Source organism: Macrotis lagotis, chromosome 1 (assembly GCF_037893015.1).
Source record: "Macrotis lagotis isolate mMagLag1 chromosome 1, bilby.v1.9.chrom.fasta, whole genome shotgun sequence".
Lineage (NCBI taxonomy): Eukaryota > Metazoa > Chordata > Mammalia > Peramelemorphia > Peramelidae > Macrotis > Macrotis lagotis.
Genome location: NC_133658.1, coordinates 153664784 through 153687274, shown reverse-complemented (window position 1 = coordinate 153687274; position 22491 = coordinate 153664784). Strand labels below are relative to the sequence as shown.

At 37.1% G+C, this 22491-nt stretch overlaps 1 pseudogene; it reads right to left on the bottom strand.

Annotated features, from left to right (window-relative positions):
* Window positions 1–1277: 1277 nt before the first annotated feature.
* LOC141517472 (retinol dehydrogenase 10 pseudogene) lies at window positions 1278–21899 on the bottom strand (annotated as a pseudogene).
* Between the last annotated feature and the right edge of the window lie 592 nt (window positions 21900–22491).

Sequence of the window (22491 nt, the reverse complement as noted above, 5' to 3'; positions counted from 1 at the left end):
AGGACCAGTGCTCTATCACTTAGCTGTCCCCAATTGGTTAATGGTAAAAATACTGATTTAAACCCAGGTTTTCTAACCTATTCTGATATTCCATTAGCAAGTCAGATTATTCATCTATCGATTCAATTCAACAAAATATTGTTACTCGCATGTTATGTGCAAGGCTGTACTATATATACTATACCAGTAATAAAATACAGCAAAACTCCTGTCATATTCACGTTTTGTCAGCAGAGGGAGGTATCTACTCACTTGTTTTTTTTTTAATCTCTGGAAGTTAGTTTTTTCATTTTAATCAGTCTTTTACAAAACTTCCGAATCATTTAATAAAAGATGGCTCTCTTTAATAGCCATAGACATTGGTCACTATTTAAACAAGACATTCTAAAAAAGTAATTTACAAGTGAATGGTACACATTTAGATACAGAGGTAGAAGTTCACTTTTACAATGTTTCACTAATACACAGATACCAAATTCAAGGCACAAAATAGTTTGCTTTACAAAAAAATACTGTAAAAATGTCATCTGCTGTTCTACAATTTGAATAAAACTTCTGAAATAATCTTTACACCCTTTCACAACTCCATAGAGTAAGTTTTTTTCCTACTAATCATAGTTGGCACAAAAATGGGAATTTTATATAAACTGTTGCTTTGATGAGCTGCTGTGTACTTTAGGCATGAGTCCAGGTAAAGAAATATAAATACAGCAACTTCCTGGGGGAAGGACACTTTATGTAGCAAAATTCATAGGTAGAAAAATGTAAAGTCTTCCTAAACAGCTAGGTCTCCGGAGTGATGGATAATAAAGTTTTTCAAATATAAAATTTGGAACTAAGCTTAGAAAATTTATTGTAACTTTTAAAAGAGATCTGTTCAGCTTTCTACCACAATACTCAAGAACATTATTTTAGGTTTGAATAGGTAGAGATTTGTTTTTTGTTTTTTGTTTGGAAAATTGTTTTTTGCAAATAGTTGAAGACACATGCATATATGAAAACAACCCAACCACCACCTTTGCAAACTGAAACTAATGAGTATAAGTAATAAGAATAGTACTGCCATTATTCTTTTAAAATGCAAAAAGTTGGTTGAAAGGAGTTTTCAACAGTATGAATTTATAAATCCTGGAGAAATTTTGAAGAAAAACACACCTGAAATACACTGAAATTACTATCTCTAGACTTTTTTCTTCATTTTCAATAATAATGATAGTCTGAAGAAAGGAAACAGTGCATTTCTATAAAAATCTTTACTGGTTTAGTGTCCTAACTAAAGGACACTGTTGGCAGCTAATTAAGTTCATTTTTGTCTATCACATTTTCCAAGTACTCTAGTCAGTTAATTTACAGTCTATAAAAAAAAAGAGATTGATTTGCAAAAGTTCATGCAGGCTTAGGATCCAGAAAATGCTGACTCAGGGTGGATGCTGACATGCATCACCTTGAAACATTTTAATTGTCTTCAGGTCCAAATAACAATCTGGACCGAAAAATTCTTAAATTCCATTTTTAGCTTCATTATTGTTTGTAGCTTGTTTTCTTTGCACAATGAAAGGGTACATACACTTGTCTGCTCCTAGGAACCGAAACATGCAGACAACTGCTTCAAAAGGTAGGATGCTCTTCATGGAAGTTACAATGTACATGAGACGAGGAGTGCAGATCATGGGCTGGTCTGTGAGTATGGCCTTCATGGCCTGTTTCACACAATAATCTGGTTTTAAAGGTGGCAGAAAAGGCTCAATTTCTTTCCTGATTCTGCAGCCTCTAAACATGCCAGTATCTACAAGGTAAGGACAAACTAATGTTGTTTTAATTCCATCCTTTTCAGCAGCCTTTAGTTCATGGCTCAAGGATTCATGAAAACCCACAACTCCAAATGTGCTGGCACAATAATCCTCAACTCCAGCAGTACTGAACAATCCTAGGGAACTTGCAACCGTCACAATGTGACCGTGATTAATCTCCAGCATTGTAGGAAGAAAAGCTTTAGTGGTCCAGAAATGTGCATGGCAATTGACCATCATGGTTCTTTCAATAAGCTCATCAGGGCATTCCAAGAGATGATGCCCAGAGACCACACCAGCATTATTAACCAGGACTGAGACCTCTCCAACTTCCTTCTGGATTCTTTCGGCTGTTAGGTAGACATTCTCTCTTTTTCCCACATCACAGGTGTAAGTAAAGACCTGTAAGTTGCAGGGAGATAGAACTTCTTCCTCACCATTTCCAGCAATCCCGGTTCTGCCTACAGTCCCCAGCGTGCTGCGCTGCCTGCCGAGAAAGGCACCCCAGGACTTGTAGTTTCCGAGAAACTGGGCAGCGCGAAGTAAAGGGAGGGTTTTTTACTCACTTGTTATTCATGAAACTCCCTTTAGTTCTTTTACTGCAGCAAATTTCACTTGCCTGATCCACTTCATTAAATACCCAGTCTATTCCCCACAGATTGGGTTGAACCACTGCTCAACCATGTACCATACCTTGCCAACACTTCAGAACCTCATGGACCTGGCTTCATGGCCCAAATGTGCTCAGGTACTTATGGAGGATCTAGCCTCTCCCAAGTGAGTCCTGGCTTGGTTTCAATAGCCTGGATTCTATCACCATCTGCCCCTTGCCCTAGAACTTTTGGTGTACTCTGAACCTTCTGAAGAGTTAGCAGCCTGGATGCTTTTGTTCTACCTCCCTGGGAACATCTTAAAGGAGTATTCATCATGGAACTGACTTCACTGGATCCATGACTTGTGAGATGTACCTGCAACACACAGACACAAACATCCAACATATTGGGGGGTAGGGTAGGGGGGATAGATATCCCAACCATAAAATCAACTGGGTTTCCTTCTCATACTTGACATAGGACAGGCTTGTTGAGTCAGAGCCTGTCCAACAGGATACCTGGGCATCGTCAGCTGTAGAGCTGTTTTCCTGTGCAGTGTGCTGGGCATGCAGAGTACATGGGAGATGCTGATAATGGGAACAATGCTGCAGAGGAAAAAGCATAAGAGGAAGGAGACCATTCCCCTGGAGTAGGGACTCTCCCTTGAGCTGGTACAGAACCAAATAGCATTGTCTAAAGCTACATATGTACAAATGAGAGGGGCAAAGCAGAATGCACCTTGGATGGAGATTCCCAGTCCATATATGTACTGCTATTAACTGTAACTATGGTAGGGTCTAGAAGTAGAATTGCTAAAGAGTAAGTTCTATGTCAGGCTACATTCTGGGAAATTATAAACTTTTTTTGGTATCTTGGACCCTATTTCAACTTGGTAAAGCCTATTGGCCCCCCTTCTCAGTATAATTTTTTTATATAATGGAAGGAAATGCTTAATTTTAGTTCGATATTAATGAAAATAAAGATTTTTTTTCCATTCAAATTCCCTTGAAATGTCTCTCCATGGACCCCTTGGAGGTCTGTGTATATCAAGTTAAGAATCTCTATTCTGGCATATACAGAAATGCCAAAAAGGAAGAAAGAAGAAAGACAGAAAGAGAGAAGAAATAGAGAGAGAAAGAAAAGAAAAGAAAAGAAAAGAAAAATACCACAGAATTATAGGATTTAGACTTAAATGGCACCTTAAATTGATTTCAACAAAATAGAACCTACATTTATAAAGTATTAATTATGTGCTAAGGATAAAAAGACATAAGGATATAAATGCCAGTCAGTTTCTTCCTTCAAGGAGTTCTCTGAGGGAAACATAACATCTAAAGAGAGAAATATATATATATGCACATATGTATATATGTATATATACACACATACACACACAAATAAAAATACAAGCACTCTGAAGAGATTCTCTCAACTCCCACTTATACTGATATGTCAGACCATTAGAGTGTAACTTCCTTGTAGATCCAAGGAGTTGAGGGTGCCTTTCTCATTCTATAGATCATGAGCCCCCACTGGTTTGCTTACTGCCAAGATTATTTGTTATGAATCAATTAAAATAACTGGACTTAATTAATGTTTAGAAAGGAGTGATTTACTACAGTGTTATAATAAGAACACTTCATCTAAAACATACTATAAAAGTCTATGATACATGACTAATATGGAAATATGTTAAACACGATTGTACATGTATAAACTATTATCAGATTACTTGCTGTCATGGACAGGGAACAGGGAAGGGAGGGAAGCAGAAAAATTGTGGAACTTAAAACTTATAAAAGATTAATATTGAAAACCATCTTTGAATGCAAATGGAAAAAATAAAAATAAAACAACATTCAAAAAAATAAAAAAAAATTCACCTTGGAAATTTGCTAGAGGTCTTTCTTTCTTTCTTCTCTGTGGGTGGCTCCAGTAGCTCCCCTCAGGTATGGTTTAGTTCTTTTACTGAGCTTCCATGGAACTTTGAATCTAGAACACTACTTAGATGATGAAAATTTCATAATCCTCCAAACTCTTTTAAGCTCTGAAAGTTGTCCTATAGCCAAAAGTGAGGGGAGGGGAAGGGAAGGAACATCCTAGACTTAGACCAAAACCTGGGTCACTCCTTTTCCTCCTGAGGGGTTTTACTAAAGTGATTCATTGGCCTCTACCTCTGGAATACCTGCTTTTAACAAGCTTAATAATTTACAAATGGCCCCCTTTTTTGTTGTTGTTCAGTCATTTCAGTAATGTCTTACCCCACTGAGTTGTTGTTTTTTTTTGGCAGAGATATTAGACTAATTTGCCATTTCCTTCCCCAGGTCATTCTAGGAAACTATGGCAAACAGGATTAAATTCCTTACCCAGGGTTACACAACTAGAAGTGTCTGAGGTTAGTTTTCAAGTCAGATCCCATGTCCACTCCTCTATCTACTTCACCATCTAACTACCTCACAGATAACCATTAGTTTTCTAAGTCTGTCTGAACATGTGTCCTATGCAACATCACTCCAATTCGAAGAAAATTAAACACTTAGTCTACTAAAGTCTACTTTGTCTACTGGATTAACTGAAACAAACCTATGAATAAGATTGATTGATTTCACCTGGTCAAGATACTTGTCGTGAAAGGGTTATTGGGAAGAGGTTCAGTTACCTAGATGTTCACTGATGACAGCAACAAAAGTCTTAATACAATGAAGTTTAAAGGAGGAGAGGTGATTGCAAAGTGATTTGCCTGAAAGTGGCATTAAGAAGCAAGGAGTATCTCAGTTATTTTCCCTGAGCCTCTGTGTCAAGGGGCATGAGAGACAATTAGCCTTGGAGACTAAACCAAATCCTTACTGATCATGTGTACCATATCACACTAGTAGTGGTTTGAGCATAGGGTATTTTCTCTATTTAAATGGAAAAACTGTCTGAGAAAGTGACACGATGGCCATACCTACCTGGAGGGTTGGCCAAAAGGTGTAATCTGAGTAAGAAGGAAGACTCACACTTAACCTCCAGGGACATCAATGTGGTGAGTGAAAATTTCCAAGAGAGAGTTTCTGGGTAAATTAATCAATTTTATTAACTACTGTTAGCAAGTAGTCCACAAAATGGTTGTTCCTCTGGTTGAGCAGAGAGCGAAACCTTCATTATTTATAAAGTGGAAAAAGGGTGCTCCCTGTTGGTAGAAATCAACTGATTGATTTTCAAGTAATGAGAAGATGAGCATTATGAGAGGTGCGCATAGTTTAATGAAGGACTGGGGGATGTGATTCTGAATACTCAGATGTAAGAGACTTCTCTATACCATATCATCCCATCTAAGACAATCTATCCATAAGAGAGAATCTACTTCTATCCAGACCTGTCTGGCTAAAGCACAATGGGCCAGAATCCACTTAAACTTTTGTTTGATCAGATCTAAACTTTCTCATTTGGATGTGTCTGACTCAATATTACTTCTCATTATCAGCCCTACACTTCAAAGGTTGAATAGTCCAGAAGAGATTGAATTCTAAATGGGGAAAAGGAAGAGGGAAATTTAGTCCCGATTCAATAGTAGGCTATTAATATAGGGGAAAAAATAATCATTTCTCTTATCATCTAGTTTCACATTTATGGTTCCAGTTATTCTATGGGGTTTCTGATACCATAATTTTTTTAAATAAGGAAATTAAAAGAAGGGGCTTATAATGACTATAGGACTGGACTTAGAGCTAGAAAAATACTCATTTTAATATTACCCCAGAAATTTGCTAGTTATATAGCCCTAGTCAGGTCACTCTACCTCTGCCTTCCTCAATTTCTTCATCTGTAAAATGGGAATAATAAATGAACTTACTTTTTAGGATTGCTGTGAGATAATATATGTAAGCAAGCTTTAAGATGATATATTTGTGATTGCTATTGAGAACTTTGAATCTGAAGTGCTGGTGGAACTTTCAGTAGGAGATGTCCAGTATAAGTTGGATATGTGGATCTAGAAATGATGGGAGAAACTGGGTCAGAATATCTAAATTAAGGAGTGCTCATTAGGTCCTATCACTAAGAGAATGAGGGTAGAGAAAGAGAACAGAAGATAGGATAGAGTCTTGAGAGGCATCTACTCTGATGAATTTATGAAAGATACCAAGATGGAACACTCAGACAGGTAAAAGAATAGCCAGGAAAGGATAGTATCATGCAAGACAAAGGAGGAATGCATCTCCAGGAAGATTAGGTAACAAAAATAATAATAGACATTTTTATGGCCCTTATAAAGTTTCCAAAGAATTATAACCCATTGAATCATCTAATCCTCACAGTAGCTTATAGTGGATACTTTAGGTGTCAAAACTCCCATTTTATAGATGAGGATACCAAGGCTCAGATAAATGACTTATTAAATGTCTAGGTATCAGGAATGAGAGGTGAATTTAGATCTTCTTAATTCAAATCCACTATGCCAAGTCTCAACTGCTAAAAAGATGACAAGGAGAATCAGGACTAAGAAAAGACCATTGGATTTAGAAATCAAAAAAGTCATTTTGACCTTTTGATTAAAGGGCCACCTTGGAGAGAAGCCAGATAAATTGAAGACTGAATGGATGATGAGAAAATGGAGACAATGAATCTAAATTATTCCCTATTTTAAGAGAATAGCAGTGAAGAGAGAGGCATGGGACAGCATAATTATTAAGCACTTACTCTGTGCTAAATGCTAAGCTTTACAATAAAAAATTACAAACATTTACAAATATGTCATTTGCTTTACAAATATCTCATTTGAATTTCACAATAATACTGGAAGATAGGTGCTATCATTATTTCCATTTTATAGTTGATGATATTGAGACAGACAAGTTAAGTGATTTGTTTAATGTCACAATTGTTTAATGTAACTTGTATCTGAGGCAGATTTGAACTCAAGTCTTCTCAAGACCCTCCTGACTCCAAGCCCAGTTCTTTATACAGCTCACCAGCTCATTGTCCATGATACAGGTATGAAGAATTCCTACTTGTTAAATATAACCTTAAAGTTACACAAAACAGGGTCAATGGTGGTGCTATGGAAGGAAACCGTAAACTGATTAGAATTATGAAAAAAAAAGGAAAAATATTGGATTTTTGAAGAAGGTTTGAATAAAATCATAGCTCTGTTACTTTCTCCCTCTGGGGTCTTGAGCAAGTCTATCCTTGACTCAGCTGTCAAAGTAACCTTCTTAGAGCATAGGTATGACCATGTCACATACCTCCATTCAGAAAATGTCCTATTACCTCCAGGATCAAATACAAAACCCTCTGGCATTCAAAATCCATTCATACCTAGACCTTTCCTAGCTTTTCAGACTTCTAGTTGCTTGCTTAGGACAGCTAGGTGGCGCTAGTGAATTAGAAAGAGGAGTTCAAATTTGGCTTCAGAAGCTTAACTAGTTAGAAAAGAAAATGGCAAAGCCATTTCAGTATCTTTACCAAGAAAACCTACTGTGATCACCAAGAATTGGACACAACTGAGCAATAAATACAATATCTTGTTTTCCTCCATGTATTCTGTGATTCAGGAGCATCTCATCTCATGATTCTCTTTATTTTCACTTTCTGGTCCCCATGCCTGGAACCCTCTCCCTCCACATCTCAGTTTTTTGTCTTCCTTGGTTTCCTTTAAGCATCAACTAAGGTTACACTTTTTTGTAAGAAGTGTTTCCCAGGGGCAGAAAGGTGACGCAGTGGATAGAGCACTGGCCCTGGAATCAGGAGGACCTGAGTTAAAATTCGGCTTTAGACACTTAATAATTACTTAACTGTGTGACCTTGGGCAAGTCACTTAACCTCACTGTCTTGCAAAAAAAAAACCCCAAAAGCATTTCTCAGTTCTCCCTAATCTTAGTTTTCCCTTGATTATTTCAATTTATCCCATTTATATGTTGTTTGTACATAGTTATTATTTACTTTCTTTTCCATTAGCCCTCTGAATTCCTTAAAAAGACTAGGGTCTTTTTTAAAAACTTTTTTTTTAGTTAAACTCTCTTTATATCCTCAATGATTAACATAGTGCCTTTCATATAGTAAATACTTAGTGCTTGTTGAAATGCCAAAGGTAAGAAATGGATACACAAGTGCTATGAAGTAGGTGATGACTTTCTACAGCTTTACCCACAGCAAGCACTGGAGAAAGGTTTGTTGAACTGAATTGCATGAGTGACTTTAGGAAAAATTCTCAAACTAGAATTTGAGCTCTTTAGGAGCACAGTTTAGATGATACTTGGGATACTTTGGAGAATTAATTTGCACTTCCTTTTGGAAAGCCAGAAGGTTGATTTTATGGGTATGTCTCTATGATATTGAAAACTGACATTCATTCAGAGTCAAGATTTTATAGCAAAAGGAACACCATCTTAGCTCTCAGGAGAGCTGGTCTCTAATATTAAATCTTCACCGCTTGCAAACAGAATAATCTTGGACAAGTCACTTATATTATGTACAGAACTTATCTTTAAACTGAGGATAATAATACTACTAAATTCTTCTCCTAAAAAAAGGAAACTGAACTTGTAGTGTCATGGAGTAAACACTGAACTTAAAAATCAGGAGTCTGGGTTCAAATCCCATCCCTGTTCTTATTAATTATAGGAACTTAGAAAAGTCACTTTACTTCTTTGGATCTCTCTTGCCACATCTGTAAAAGGAATGGATTGGACCAAATGACCTCCAAGGTCTCTTCTAGCTCTAAGTCTCTTTAAAGCTCTATGACCAAATGATCACTTGATTATTTCTAGTGATGATTTATAAAATGATGGGCCTAGAAGAGTTCTTTAAATTAATATAGGTCAATCCCTTTACGTTATAGGTTAATTGACTTGCCTAGCATTACACAATTTAATAGTGGTAGAACCTGACCTAGCCAAACACCCTTTCAGTTCATCAATAAGCACTTATTAAGGGCCTACTATGTATCAGGCTGAGCATACAAAGAAAAGAAAAAAAAATGTTCCTTGCTCTTAAGTACACAGCCATGTATCAGTAAAAGCTGCAGATGGTCAACAATAGTTGACAATAGTATTAATTTGTCATTTAGTCATTTTTCAGTTGTGTCTGATTCTTATTGACCCTTTTGAGGGTTTTCTTGGAAGTGGTTTGCCATTTCCTTCTCCAGCTCATTTTACAAATGAGGAGATTAAAGCAAACAAGGTTAAGTGGCTTGCCCAGGGTCACACGTTGAGGAAGTATCTGAGGCCAGATTTGAACTCAGATTTTTCTAACTCTAAGCCTGGGACCTTATCCACTGGGTCACCTAGCTAAAGAAAATGGAAAAATCTTCTTGTAGAAGAGGGGATTTTAGGTGGACCTTGATGGAAGCCAGGGAGGTCAAGCAAATGATTTGTGTAGAAGAGAATTCTAGATTTGAGAGATACTTTATTACCCTCTGTCTGAATCTTTTCATTGCAATTTTTATCAATATGAACTGTTACTCAAGTCACTTTGGCCATTTAAAATTTAAAACTTGAACTATATTGGTAGAATAAACTTTGGACTTAAAAGTCATGGATCTGTATTAGAATTTCATCTCTGTTCTTAATTAATTATGGAAACTTGGAAAATGTCACTCAGTCAAAATAATATGTGATTTGCCCAAGATCATTCTGTTTGTGAGTGGTGAAGAGGTTAATACTAGAATCCAAGACACCTACTTCCTACTGTGGTGTTGCTTTTGCTCCAAAACCCCTGAATTAATTTCATTTTTCAACTTCACAGAAACACACTTAGACTAGAGCAAAGAGTGTAAAGTGTGAAATATCTTGTAGAGAAGAGAAAATAAAGGAAAACACAAATCCATAAAGAACCAAAAGTCCAACTGATTGAACTGATCAACTATGTTGTGTTATACATGTATACTAGGTGTTGAATTTAAAGTGAGCTTTGGGGGAAACTATTCCTGTTCAGACAAATTCATGTTTATTTTCAACATTAAGGACAACTGAACATTTGCTGTCCTGTAAAATTGAGCCCTTGGACTTCCATTTACCTCAAGGTAACTCCCAAGGCAGCCTCATTTTGCCATTCTGCTGTGTTTCTAGTAATTCTCTCCCCCCACCCAATCAAGAGCCCATCACCCACATCCCTTATTATGAACTGTTCTGTCAGCATTTGGCATGCACTCAATAGAGGTGACACCAATTATTTGTGTCAAGGCTCCCCCTGGAAGACTGAGATGTATGAAATCTAGCTCAAGGGCAATCCATCAAGGCCCAACAAGGTGCCGATGGCCTGTCACTGCAACAGGGTAGTGAGGGAAGCCAGAATCTCTCAGGACAGATGGTTGATGAAGAATACTCTATCACAGGAATCAATGCTTCTGCTGAGACTGAAGGAATGCATACAACTAGGCCCTTAAGGTGCTAAAGAAATGTGAGTTATTATTATTAAAGTTATCATTATGTTAATAGAAGTTATACCATTTTGAGGGATCTGCTTAAAACCAAATTCCCATTGTTTTGGATTGAATTAGGATAAGACTCCCCCTTTCATTTTTGGGAGGAGCAAGAAGAAACTATTTCTTGTTTCCCTACAACTTTGAGATCATTAGAAATTGGGAGAGGAAAGAAGGGAGAAAAGTACTTGAATGGTAGTATGATGGAGAATTTGGGTATTAACAGTCAAAATTCTAGAGAAGAGTGGAGTGCATGATGCTTCCTGAAACTGCACTCTCTTCCTGGTCAGAACCATGGAGAGGGAACCATAATATAGAGAAAGGTGAACAAGTTGGGATAGGCTAGGGAGTGGGGGTCTGACACCAATTTGGAGATATGCCTGGTAAGGCTCAAAAATCTGAGGGTAAATTCTCATCTCAAAGTTGAGGGACCCTTTTGTCCAGTGAAAAAGGATGGATTAGTTGATCCCTTCTAAAAGTTTCATGGATCTTAAAGAATTCTATGTTTTTAGGAATATTTGTTTATAAAAAGACTCCTAGGAGGAAGAATAATGGCACAGGAGAACCTAAAAGATTAAATTCCACCCTTTTATTTTGCAAATGAAGAAGTCAAAATCCATCAAAAAGACTTGCCCTCATTTAGACTGCTAATTATTAGCTGACAGTTTCCATAATAGATCTTCTAGTCTAGTGTTTTCTAACTTTGATCTTTCAGTGATCAACCTACATAAAAGCAGTAGGTGGTATTGTGGGTGAGTGTCTGGAGTCAGAAGATTTGGCAGGGAATGGCAAAAGAAATTGTTGAGGCCAAATGTGATCTCAGATATTTGCTATGTGGGTATCCTGGGCAAATCACTGAACTGCTTTTGCCTCAGTTTCCTCAACTGTTAAGTAGGGATAACAATAATGCTTCAAAGGGTTGTGGGAATAAAATGAGATAATACTTGACAAAAGTGCTTCATTTTATATGTATGTGTGTGTATGCATATACATACATTATATATATATATATGTATATATATATATACATATATATATATATACTTATTCCCTTCCCTAAGTAGTAAGTAGTGACATTAATCTTAATATGGATAAATTAAAACATTTCTCCTTTGCTTCCTATACCTCCTGCTATAAATGAAGCAGAAATGCTTTGAATGGACTTGAATTCATAAAAATTTAGATTAAAGTATAGGCCCAGAACTTTAATTAAGGGACATAGGGAAGCCTAGTTTAAGCAAAGAGAAATTTTGTAAAATTAGGGCAAGCCACAAACTATAAACAGAGAAGAATGTGGATCCAATGAAACCCTGGGAATTGGAGGGTCTAAGTAGGAATCATTAGATGGAAGGGGTAGCAGACATAGTAAATTTCTGGACACAAGGGACCTTTCTTTTGATTTAATCAATCTGGGGAATAATCACCATTGAAGTAATTCTTGATGGCTGTTACAAAAAGAAATGACTAAAAGCCCTAATGAGGTCCAAGATAGAAAGAAAAGTACCATATATATACCAGAATCTTCATAATATCCCTTTTAGCAGAAATAAAACAGTAATATTGAAGTAGGTGCCCATGGATTGGGGAATGGTTAAATAAATTGTGTATAATAGAATATTACTTACCTGCCACAAGTAAGGACAAATATGGAGAATTCTGATGCAGTTGGGAAGACCTGTATTTACTTATACAGATTTAGTTAGATAAGCAGAAACAAGAAAATGTCCACAGTGGCTACCACAAGGTATACAGAGAATGAAAGCACAACAACATGAAAATGAAACAATATTTTAGAATTATATTGACCAGGTTTAATCCAGGAGAAGAGTTGAGAAAATGGCCCCGCTTCCCTTCATTGCAAAGGTGATAGACTATGAAAGTAAGAATGATGGAATTACCGAATAAACATGGAATGTATCATATGTTGTCAGATATGGGTGATGTATTGGTTAGCTTCCATTTTTGTTTCATGGTATGACACTGTTAGGGAAAAGGGAGAGATAAATTTAAAAATTAACATGATGTAAAGACATCAATTAAAATAAGACCTTTTTAAAAAATAATAACTAAAAGTCTGATAAAAACACTTGAAGATCTGTGAACAATGTTTAGATACTGAAGAGAATTCTTAGGACAGAAAGAACAAACAATAATAATTTAAAAATTGTTTTTCACAATCCAAATGATTGTGCTTGTTTTATAAGGCAGGGTATGTTTTGTAAGAGCAATTATATCTGACAGATTCACCTAAAAACTGGCATGTTTTTGTTTACGTCTTTTTTTTATACTTTTTCTCTCTATGTCCTGTTTCTCTCATCTCACAGTATCTCTGTGCATCTTTCTTTCCTCCCTTCTTCAGTCTTTTATTCATTCTCTTGTTTCCTCACCCTTTTTCTTTCCTCTCATCTACCTTTCACCCTTAATTATACTATGTAATCTCTCTCTTCCTTTCTATATAATATTTAAATATACTCCATCTTATATAATATATATTCAAAGTTATATATCTATCTATATCTCTATATTTATCCATATACCTATGTCTTTGTTGAAGTAGGAAATTCCTGGTAAGAAAAGTCTAGATCTACAACTGTTCTGCATCTTATGTTCTTAGAGAGTTGTCTATAACTGAGAGGTTCCCTGATTTGCCCAGGATCATACAGCCATAGTATATATCAGAAACAGAAGTTGAATAGAAATTTCCTGACCCTGAGGCTGGCCCTTTATCCACAATTTCTCATAATCATTCTTAATGCATTGTTTTAACATGTTACAGAATATTACTTTTATTTTTTTGAAAGTTTACATCTTTAATTTTGGGGACAAATGGTATCAACACTTTATTTTTCTCTTTTAAAGATAAACCTTAATTCAATTGCTTTAAAAAAAATTGTAATGTTCCCTCATTGTCTAAACACTTCAAACATCTTCCCTTTAAATGGCAGTCTTTGTTAAGAGCCCAATTCAAACTTTCAGAGCAATGATTTTATCCATTATACTACATTTGAATCCAAACTCAGTTGTAGGAAGAGGAAGTTTAAGATCCTGTTTTGTTGATATTTCCTATGTATTTGCATGAGAGTTCAAGTTTCTTGGTCTGGTAGACCTTCCAGGCAAGAGCCATGGGAGTTAAGATGAAAAGTTTTAGCATCTTTGTACTACAATGAGATTTTGGGCAAATCTCTGAACTTTGGCTACTCAGAGAAGATAAGAATGAAGACCAAAGAGTTGCTGATGTCAAAGCCTTGTTGTCAGAAATCATCCTCCCTGGAAAAGGCAGATCACTAAAGGCAAGTTTGCAGTGGTCAAGAGAGATGAGCAGCATAGCAGAGGTCCACAGGCCTGAAAGAAATTGAATAGGACCTAAAAAAACAAGACTGTGGAAAGATTTAACTCAAAACCAGTTATAAAGATTAACAAAGACATCCTGACCCTGTCTATAAGCTGGAGGCTGACCATAGAGATCAGAAGTAGAAGCACAGAGCCTCTGATTTGGGAGGGATCTCCAAAGCGCAAGATCCAACCCATACCTAAATGTTCTCAACCTTTGCTTCTAGACCTCCAGTATTGGGGATACTGGTACCTCAAGTTAATTCAATTCAGCAGACATTTATTCCCCATTAGTTCCTCCTGGGGCCTTCATTTGGATGACAGACCCAGGCTGGCCATACTTCACCTTTTCCTTGCTCTGATTCTGACTCTCTGGACTTTACCATGTGAGTAATCCTAATCCTTCTTGAAGTGGGAAGCAGGGAAATGATGTCATCTTTTGCCAAGTTGGTCTTGAAAGTCATGCACTTTGGGGCAAGAAAAGAGCATCACCTATGAGCAATGAATACTGTCTTAGCCATTTCTGGGGGACCTCCCCTATGGCATATGCATTGGAGAATATCTGGAACCAGGTGCTAAACCACTCCCTAAGCATCACCCTTGTTCATCCTCCATTAAAATGCAGTTAAGCAAAAAACCACCAGGGCAGAAGTCTCTTTCTTCTCTGAATTCTCAGCAGGACTGCTACTCTTTTTTCTCTTTTTAAACTAGAATCATGTGCTCAGGCCTATGTGGCTGGAACAATTTGGCCCCAGCTCCAGGTGGCCAGATCTATGTTGAACTAAGCTTTTCTTCTCTTCTCTTTGGCTCTCCTGGGCTCCCTGCTATTTCCTTCTCCCTTCTTTCCTCTTTCTTTCCTGGACCTATATTAATCCAAGATTTTTCTCTTCCTTTAAATGAGATCCCATCTTTCTGGGCCCATAACTTACAATATGGGACCCAGCTCCAGACTGGACCCAAGTAGGTCCAAACCCAGTCATTTCTTAATGACTGTTTTCCTATTCCTTTCCTCTTTTGCCTCAGTCCTTCTTGCCTAGGCCTTTGCTATTCAGTCTAGATGTGTTTAATCTGTGAACAGCTTGAGGTCTGTAATATCTGTGATCTTTGTAGGCCTGGGAATTAAAATCTGAGCTTTCATACCCCAGGGTCAGTCCTTGAGTTTTTATCTTAAACAACCCTGATCTTTGAGCTTTTTCTCTGATTGCAGCACCCATTTCCCATCATCATTCTCTTCAGCTCTCTTGTATGTGTTGTCTTTCACACTAGAATGTAAGCTCCTTGATGGCAGGGACTGGCTTTCCTTTAGCTTGTGCTGGTAGCCTCAGAGCTTAGCATACTGTATGGTTCATCATAAGTACTTAATAATGTGCCAGTTACTGTCCTAGACACAAAGACAAGAAACATTCTAATTGGGAAAAGCCACATATATGTAGCTAAGTAAATAAAAAATATATAGACCCTGAATACTTTTATTATTATTACAATGGGGAGAATATTAATATCTGGGACAATCTGGAAATATCTTGTAGGAGATGATATATGAGCTTAATGAATAAAAGCAGGGATTCCAAGAGGCAGAAGTGAGGAGAAAGAACATTCCAGAGCTGGGGTAGCATCTATTCAAAGGAAGTAGGAGACTGAATGTCATATAGGGAAAACAGCAAGGAAAGCAGTTTTCCTGGGGTGTAGAACAAAGTAAAGGAACATATTGTGAAATAAAATGGGAAAAGATGAGTTGGAACTAGACTGAAAAGAGCCAGAGAAGTATTATTATCATGTCCTGACAATAAGGAAGCACTGAAGTTTCTCAAGAAGAGGAGTGAGGAAAGAGCAGAGGAATAGAAATGGAGACATAAGGATGATGGGGTGAATGACTGTGGGAGGCATAGGGCTATCTAATAGTAGAAATTGGGAGTCAACAGGTTTTCAGACAAATTTTGGGGTAATTTCATAATAATGTAAACTGCAATTTACATAAATGATTTAAGGCTGCAAAGTGATTTCCATGTAATACAATAGCAAGCAAGCTCCTTAAGTCCAGAAATAGATTTTCAATTGTCTTTGAAACATCTAACACAGTTATGCATATGCATAATGGAATTGAATTACTTTAGTTGATCTTCACAACAATCCCTCAGATGGAGAAGATCAATGTTATTATTCTTAATTTACAATTGAGGCAGCTGGGTGATGTTAGGAATAGAGCAGACAGGGAAAATCTGAGTTCAGGTCTATACTTACACACCTACTAGCTGTGTAATCCTGTATAAATTTCTGAATCTCTGTCTGCCTCAGTTTCCTCATCTGTTAAATGGAGATATCAATAGACTCCACAGGATTGTTACAAATTTAAAATGAGATATAATGTTTGTAAAGTGCTTTGTAAACCCTCTCATATAAATTTTAGTTATTATTATGAGGAAATGGAAACTCAAAGACTAGCACTGAAGGAGAATAGATAGCCTAACTTCCAGAGTTTTGTGGCTGTGTATGAAGTGACTGGTACAAAGTCACAAGAATCAAGAGTCAGACCCAATCTCTCAAACTTCAAGATCAGTGTTCTTGTCAACATAGCATCCAGGTGATTGGTTCATCTAAAATCTGGTCACCTTAGCCAAGGTGAGAAGCAGCCAGGCATTTGACAGATTAGATTTAGGAAGGATGTGGTAGGGAAGGGAGTTAGGTTTAATGAGAGGAGAAGAATAAAATGATGATGATAAACAACAACAACAGTAACAATGATCACAGCATAAAACAACCTACAAGAATTTATAGAGCAATATATGTATATATTGGCATGTATATAAATTTATATTTTTTATATACACATAAATGTGTGTCTGTGTGTGTGTGTAAAATCTCACTTGATCCTAACAATCCTAAGAGATAGGTACAATTATCTCTATTTTATATATGAGGACAAAGAAACAAAGAACAGGTTGAAAGACTTGACTAGGGTTACACAGTTTATCAAATATCTGAGGTGGGTTTTGAACTCAGGACTTCCTGACTTCAAGACCAACTCTCTTTCCAAGAGATGAAGAAGAAATGTCATTTATTCCCCAAAGTAGTTAAAAGGCTGACCTTAAAATAAGATGAGCAGTCACTTAGCTGATGTGATTTCAGGAACAGTAAGATACTCACTCCTACCTAAGCATATCTTCTGAAAGTGCCCATGCTTCTTTACTTCCTTCCAATACCTGAAATTTGACCTAGTAGAGATTCATTTGGTTTAGCAAATTTTATCTGTAAAAGGAAAATAGGAGGTCAAAGTAACAAGTCAGAGGTGGAGAAGGGGATAAGCATTGTTATAATGCGTGTCATATGCAAAGTGCTCAGAAACATTATCTCATTTGATAATGTTAATCCAATATTAGCACACATTAATGTAATACTTTTGTCACATTGTCTAGTCCTCTTCTGTTACAGGAGGGAATGGGAGTTTTGTTAGAGTAAGAATAGACAACTCTGAAACTTAAAAAGCTTTCAAAGAAACAAAATCCTTGGTGGTCCAGTCCAATAAAAAGTATTTGGCTATCAAAAGGAAGTAGGGGGCATTGTGTCCAGGGAGGAGGGTTGGAAGACACACCAGGCTACTAGAAAGAATATACTTCAGAGAGGCAGATGGGAGGGCAACACAGATAAATCTGACTTCTTTACATTTTTGTCCTGGGCTAGCCCTCATTATGTAGGAAATAGAAAATGCTAAGAAGTTATATTTAATTTTCTTTTCCCCCCCTTACACAAACCAGAAAAATAATTTTGGCATTGATTTCATTTCATTGAAAAATGGCAATATAAGGTTACAGAGCAAGGATCAGTGCGTGGCTGCTTGCCTCACCTCTCACTTTAAGCCAGTATTTTTTAATTGATATTTTATTTGTTTTCCAATTATATACAATAGTAGTTTCTATCCATCATTTTCTCTAAGGTTTTGAATTTTGCAATCTTTCCTCCATCTCCCTTCCCTCCCCCACTCCCGACAGAAAGTAGTCTGGTAATCTTTACATTGTTTCCATGCTATAAATTGATTGAAATTGAATGTGTTGGGAGAGAAATCACATCCTTGAGGAGAAAACAAAATATTAGAGAGATAGCAAAATAGTGTAGAATGTAAGGCACTTTTTTTATAAAAAAAATTGAAGGTAATAGACTTTGATCTTTGTTTGAACTTCACAGTTCTTTCTGTGAGTACAGATGGCATTTTCTGTAGTAGGTGCTCTAAAAGTGTCCCTGATTAATTGCATTGGTGGAATGAGCAAGTCCATTAAGGCTGATAATCACCCTCATGTTGCTGTAGGATATAAAATGTTCCGGTTCTGCTCATCTCGCTCACCATCAGTTCATGCAAGTCTTTCCAAGCTTCTTTGAATTCCCATCTTTCTTGGTTTCTAATAGAAAATAGTGTTCCATAACATACATATACCACAGTTTGTTCAGTCATTCCCCATTTGATGGACATTCACTCGATTTACAATTCTTTGCCACCACAAACAGGGGTGCTATGAATATTTTTGTACAAGTGATGTTTTTAACCCTTTTTCATGATCTCTTCAGGGTATAGACCCAGTAGTGGTATTGTTGGATCAAAGGGTGTACACATTTTTATTGCCTTTTGGGTATAATTCCAGATTGCTCTCCAGAAAGGTTGGATGAGTTTGTAGTTCCACCAACAATGTATTAGTGTCTCAGATTTCCCACATCCCTTCCAACATTGATCATTGTCCTTTTTGGTCATATTGGCCAATCTGATAGGTGTGAGAGGGTACCTCAAAGCTGCTTTAATTTGCATTTCTCTAATCAGTAATGATTTAGAGCAATTTTTCATATGACTATGGATAGTCTTTGCATATCCTTTGTCCATTTGTGAATTGGGGAATGGCTTTTTTATATAAATTTGAGTCAATTCTCTATATATTTTAGAAATATATTTGTCAGAAATACTAATTGCAGAAGTTGTTCCCCAATTTACTACATTTCTTTTGAACTTGTTACAGGGTTTTGTTTGTAAAAAAGCTTTTTAATTTAATGTAATCAAAATTATCTAATCTGTTTTTAATGATGCTCTCCATCTCTTTCTTGGTCATATACTGCTTCCCTTTCCATAGATCTGACAAGTAAACTATTCCTTGATCTCCTAGTTTGCTCCTTTAAGACAGTCTCGATGACAGCTCTCTGAAGTAGCAGATACATCCAATCTTGCTCTTAGACCCATGAAATGCTGCTCATTCCCTGAGGCCTGAAGAGGTTTGTCATTTTATCTACTCTGGTACCTAAATGATACTTTCTTTTCATCTCTGGATAGTCTTGGTCTTGGAATTAGGAAATCTTGAGTTCAAAACCTTTGCTCCAGGCTCAGAAGATAATAGCTTCCTTGATGAACCTCATAGGTTTCTTTTTAAATTAAAAAAAATCATTTAATTATTTATGGTAATGGGATTAAGTGACATGCCCAAGGTCACACAACTAGGCAATTAGTAAGTATCTGAGGCTGGATTTGAACTCAGGTCTTCCTGACTCCAGGGCCAGTGCTCTATTCACTGTACCACCTAACTGCCTCCCTAAGAGGTTTTAAAAAGCATCATGGAACCCCAAGATGAGATAATGGAAGGAGAACCTGGTTTCTAATCTTGGCTCTGTCTCTACCTACCCAATGCAGACCTTGGGGGAGACCACTTCCCACTGTGGTCTTTAGTTACTTTACCTGTAAAAAGGGTTAGACTCAATGATTTCTCCTCTTCAGCACAGTGAGTTTATGTTTGAAAATACCCTAAAGAAATTCAAATCAGTTCTCTCTAAACAGGTTAGTTACCACCTTAATTACCTAAGACAAAGGAATCTCTATTCTGTGTTTGAAGATCTCTAGAAAGAAAAGAACTTCCCAACTTTATCCAGTTCCCCCATGACCTGAAATGGAAGTTAACAAAATAGTTTAAGGAGATTAAGTGCAATATATTACTTAAGAATCCCCTTTTAGGACTCAGGAATGACCCCAAAACCCATCCTATGGGTTCTGCAAAATTAAAGAAATTTTAAATCCCTAAGGAGGTGAGCTATTAATTTTATGTTTATAGTTATTAGTATTATTGTAGATACCACTTGTTTTAAAGAAAGATTTTATTTAGAGTTTTACAATTTTTCCCCCATTCTTGCTGCCCTTCCCCACCCCCCACAGAAGGCATTCTGTTAGAGTTTACATTGGTTCCATGTTATATATTGATCTCACTTGAATGTGATGATAGTGAAATCATATCCTTAAGGAAGAAAAATAAAGTGCGAGATAGTAAAATTACATAATATAACGCTTTTTCCCTAATTTGACAACTACCACTATTTTTTTAATTGTATCTGTGACAATAATAATGTGTGATGGTGGTGATATCAGGGAATCTCCACTCAGAAGAATGAGAAACATTATTATTATTATTATTTAATGTTTTATTTGGAGGCAAATAATGATTCTGGATCAGCTCTCATTGATCCTTGATTGGTCATAAGCACTGGGGGGGGGGTCATTCAGGGTAAGACCCCAGTGATTTCCCAATTTTCCATGTCATCTAATCATAGAAATGCTACAGCTAAAAGGGATCCAAGAAAATGCAGAATCTGAGATTTCAAGCTAGAAGGAATTGAAGAGGTCATCTAGGCCAATCCCCTGTTTCTACACTGAGAGAAAACTTCACAAGGAGCGAGATGGTTGGGTTAGCTAAATGGCACAGTGGTTTGAGCACCAGCCTTTGAGTCAGGAGGATCTGAGTTCAAATTTGACCTCAGACACTAAATACTTACCTAGCTGTATGACCTTAGTCAAGTTACTTAACCCCATTGCCTTGGGGGAAAAAAGGAGGGAAATCCTATGGGAATATGATGGGTGAGGTAAAGGTACTGAGGCCTAGACAAGAGATTGTAACATGCCCAGGGACAGGTGGGACATACCCTGGTTTCCATCCTCCCAATTCAATGTTCTGTGTACCACATTTCACTGAAGCAGACCCCCTGAAACTCATTACAGAGCACAAGGAACTTCCAAGCTCCACACTGAATGATTCCCAGGGGGACTCCCCGCTTTGGGCAGCTTCCTCAGGCTTTGCATGTGGGTGGTTACCCCCGAATAGGGAGGGCAGCATCCAAACCTAATTAGAAGCTGTAGAGGAGCCAGGACATGGGAGGTTGTGCACAAAGATTAGTGCGCCTTTCATAGATCATACGCACACAGGGGACATAATAAATAATCCACCCAAAGTTTTTAAAGGTAAAAATCAGCAAACCATTAATAACGTCCTTGGCACCATATATCAAGCTGAAATCTTCCCATTACAGCTGATCCCTAGTTTCCTGAGCCTGCCGATTTGCATTTTCTCCCCTGCCTTGGTAAAGAGCTTCCCTTAGCTTTGGAAAAAACTTCCCTCCTCCTTCTCCACCCCCACACCCCCCAACTCTCCCTTGGGAGGGGCTGGCATTTGGATCCTTGTTTAAATAAATCTATATGGTTTGGGGGAGGGGTAGCAATAGTTCTGATTTCTAAACCTATTCAATCGGTTGAGCAAACATTTATTGAACATACACTATGAGCAGGATAGAGTAACAGCTGAGTGAAGGGAGCCTTCACAATGGCATCGTGTGGAAACTGAGACTTTAATCAATATGATTTGTCTCTCTCATCTAAATCACCTTTCCCTCCCACCTGCCACCAGGCAACTTGCTTCCTTCACCAATGTTAAATAGGAATCTTTCTGCAGGCCTTTTCTCTAGGATGTAGGTAGCTTCATTAATCAATCCATCCATCCATTAACTAATGCAGTTAGGTCACATTAAATGTGAAATGTGTTATTTCAAGACCCTAATGGAAATGCCTGCTGAGAGGAGGGTGTGGGGCAAGGTTGATCCAAATGCTTGAGACTGGAGATTAGAAAGGACTTTGTGATCACTCAGATCCCTTCTAGAACTCACCTTCCATACCCTTCTTAGTGAGGGTTTTTAACCACTTTGTTTAATTAACCCTTTTGGTAGTTTGGTGAAACCAAGGGACCTTTTCTCAGAATCATATTGTTTAATGTTTAAAATACAATGCATGGAAATTACAAGAAAACAAATTATTGAAATAAAGTTATCAAAACAAATACACAAGAAATTCATGGGCATCAGGTTAAGAACTACTGTTGACTGAATGGCTGACTGAGAGACGAAAGGTAGGGATGATTAAAGTTGAACTTGTCATAAATTTAAGTCCCCTGAATACAAAAATAGAAGGATTCTGGATTCTAATCTTGAGTCTGCCAGTACCTGACTATGTGCTCTTGGATATGTTATTTCCTTTCTATAGGTCTCAGTTTCCTCATTTGTAAAATTGAGGAAAGAGGGGTGGTAGCTCAAGGTC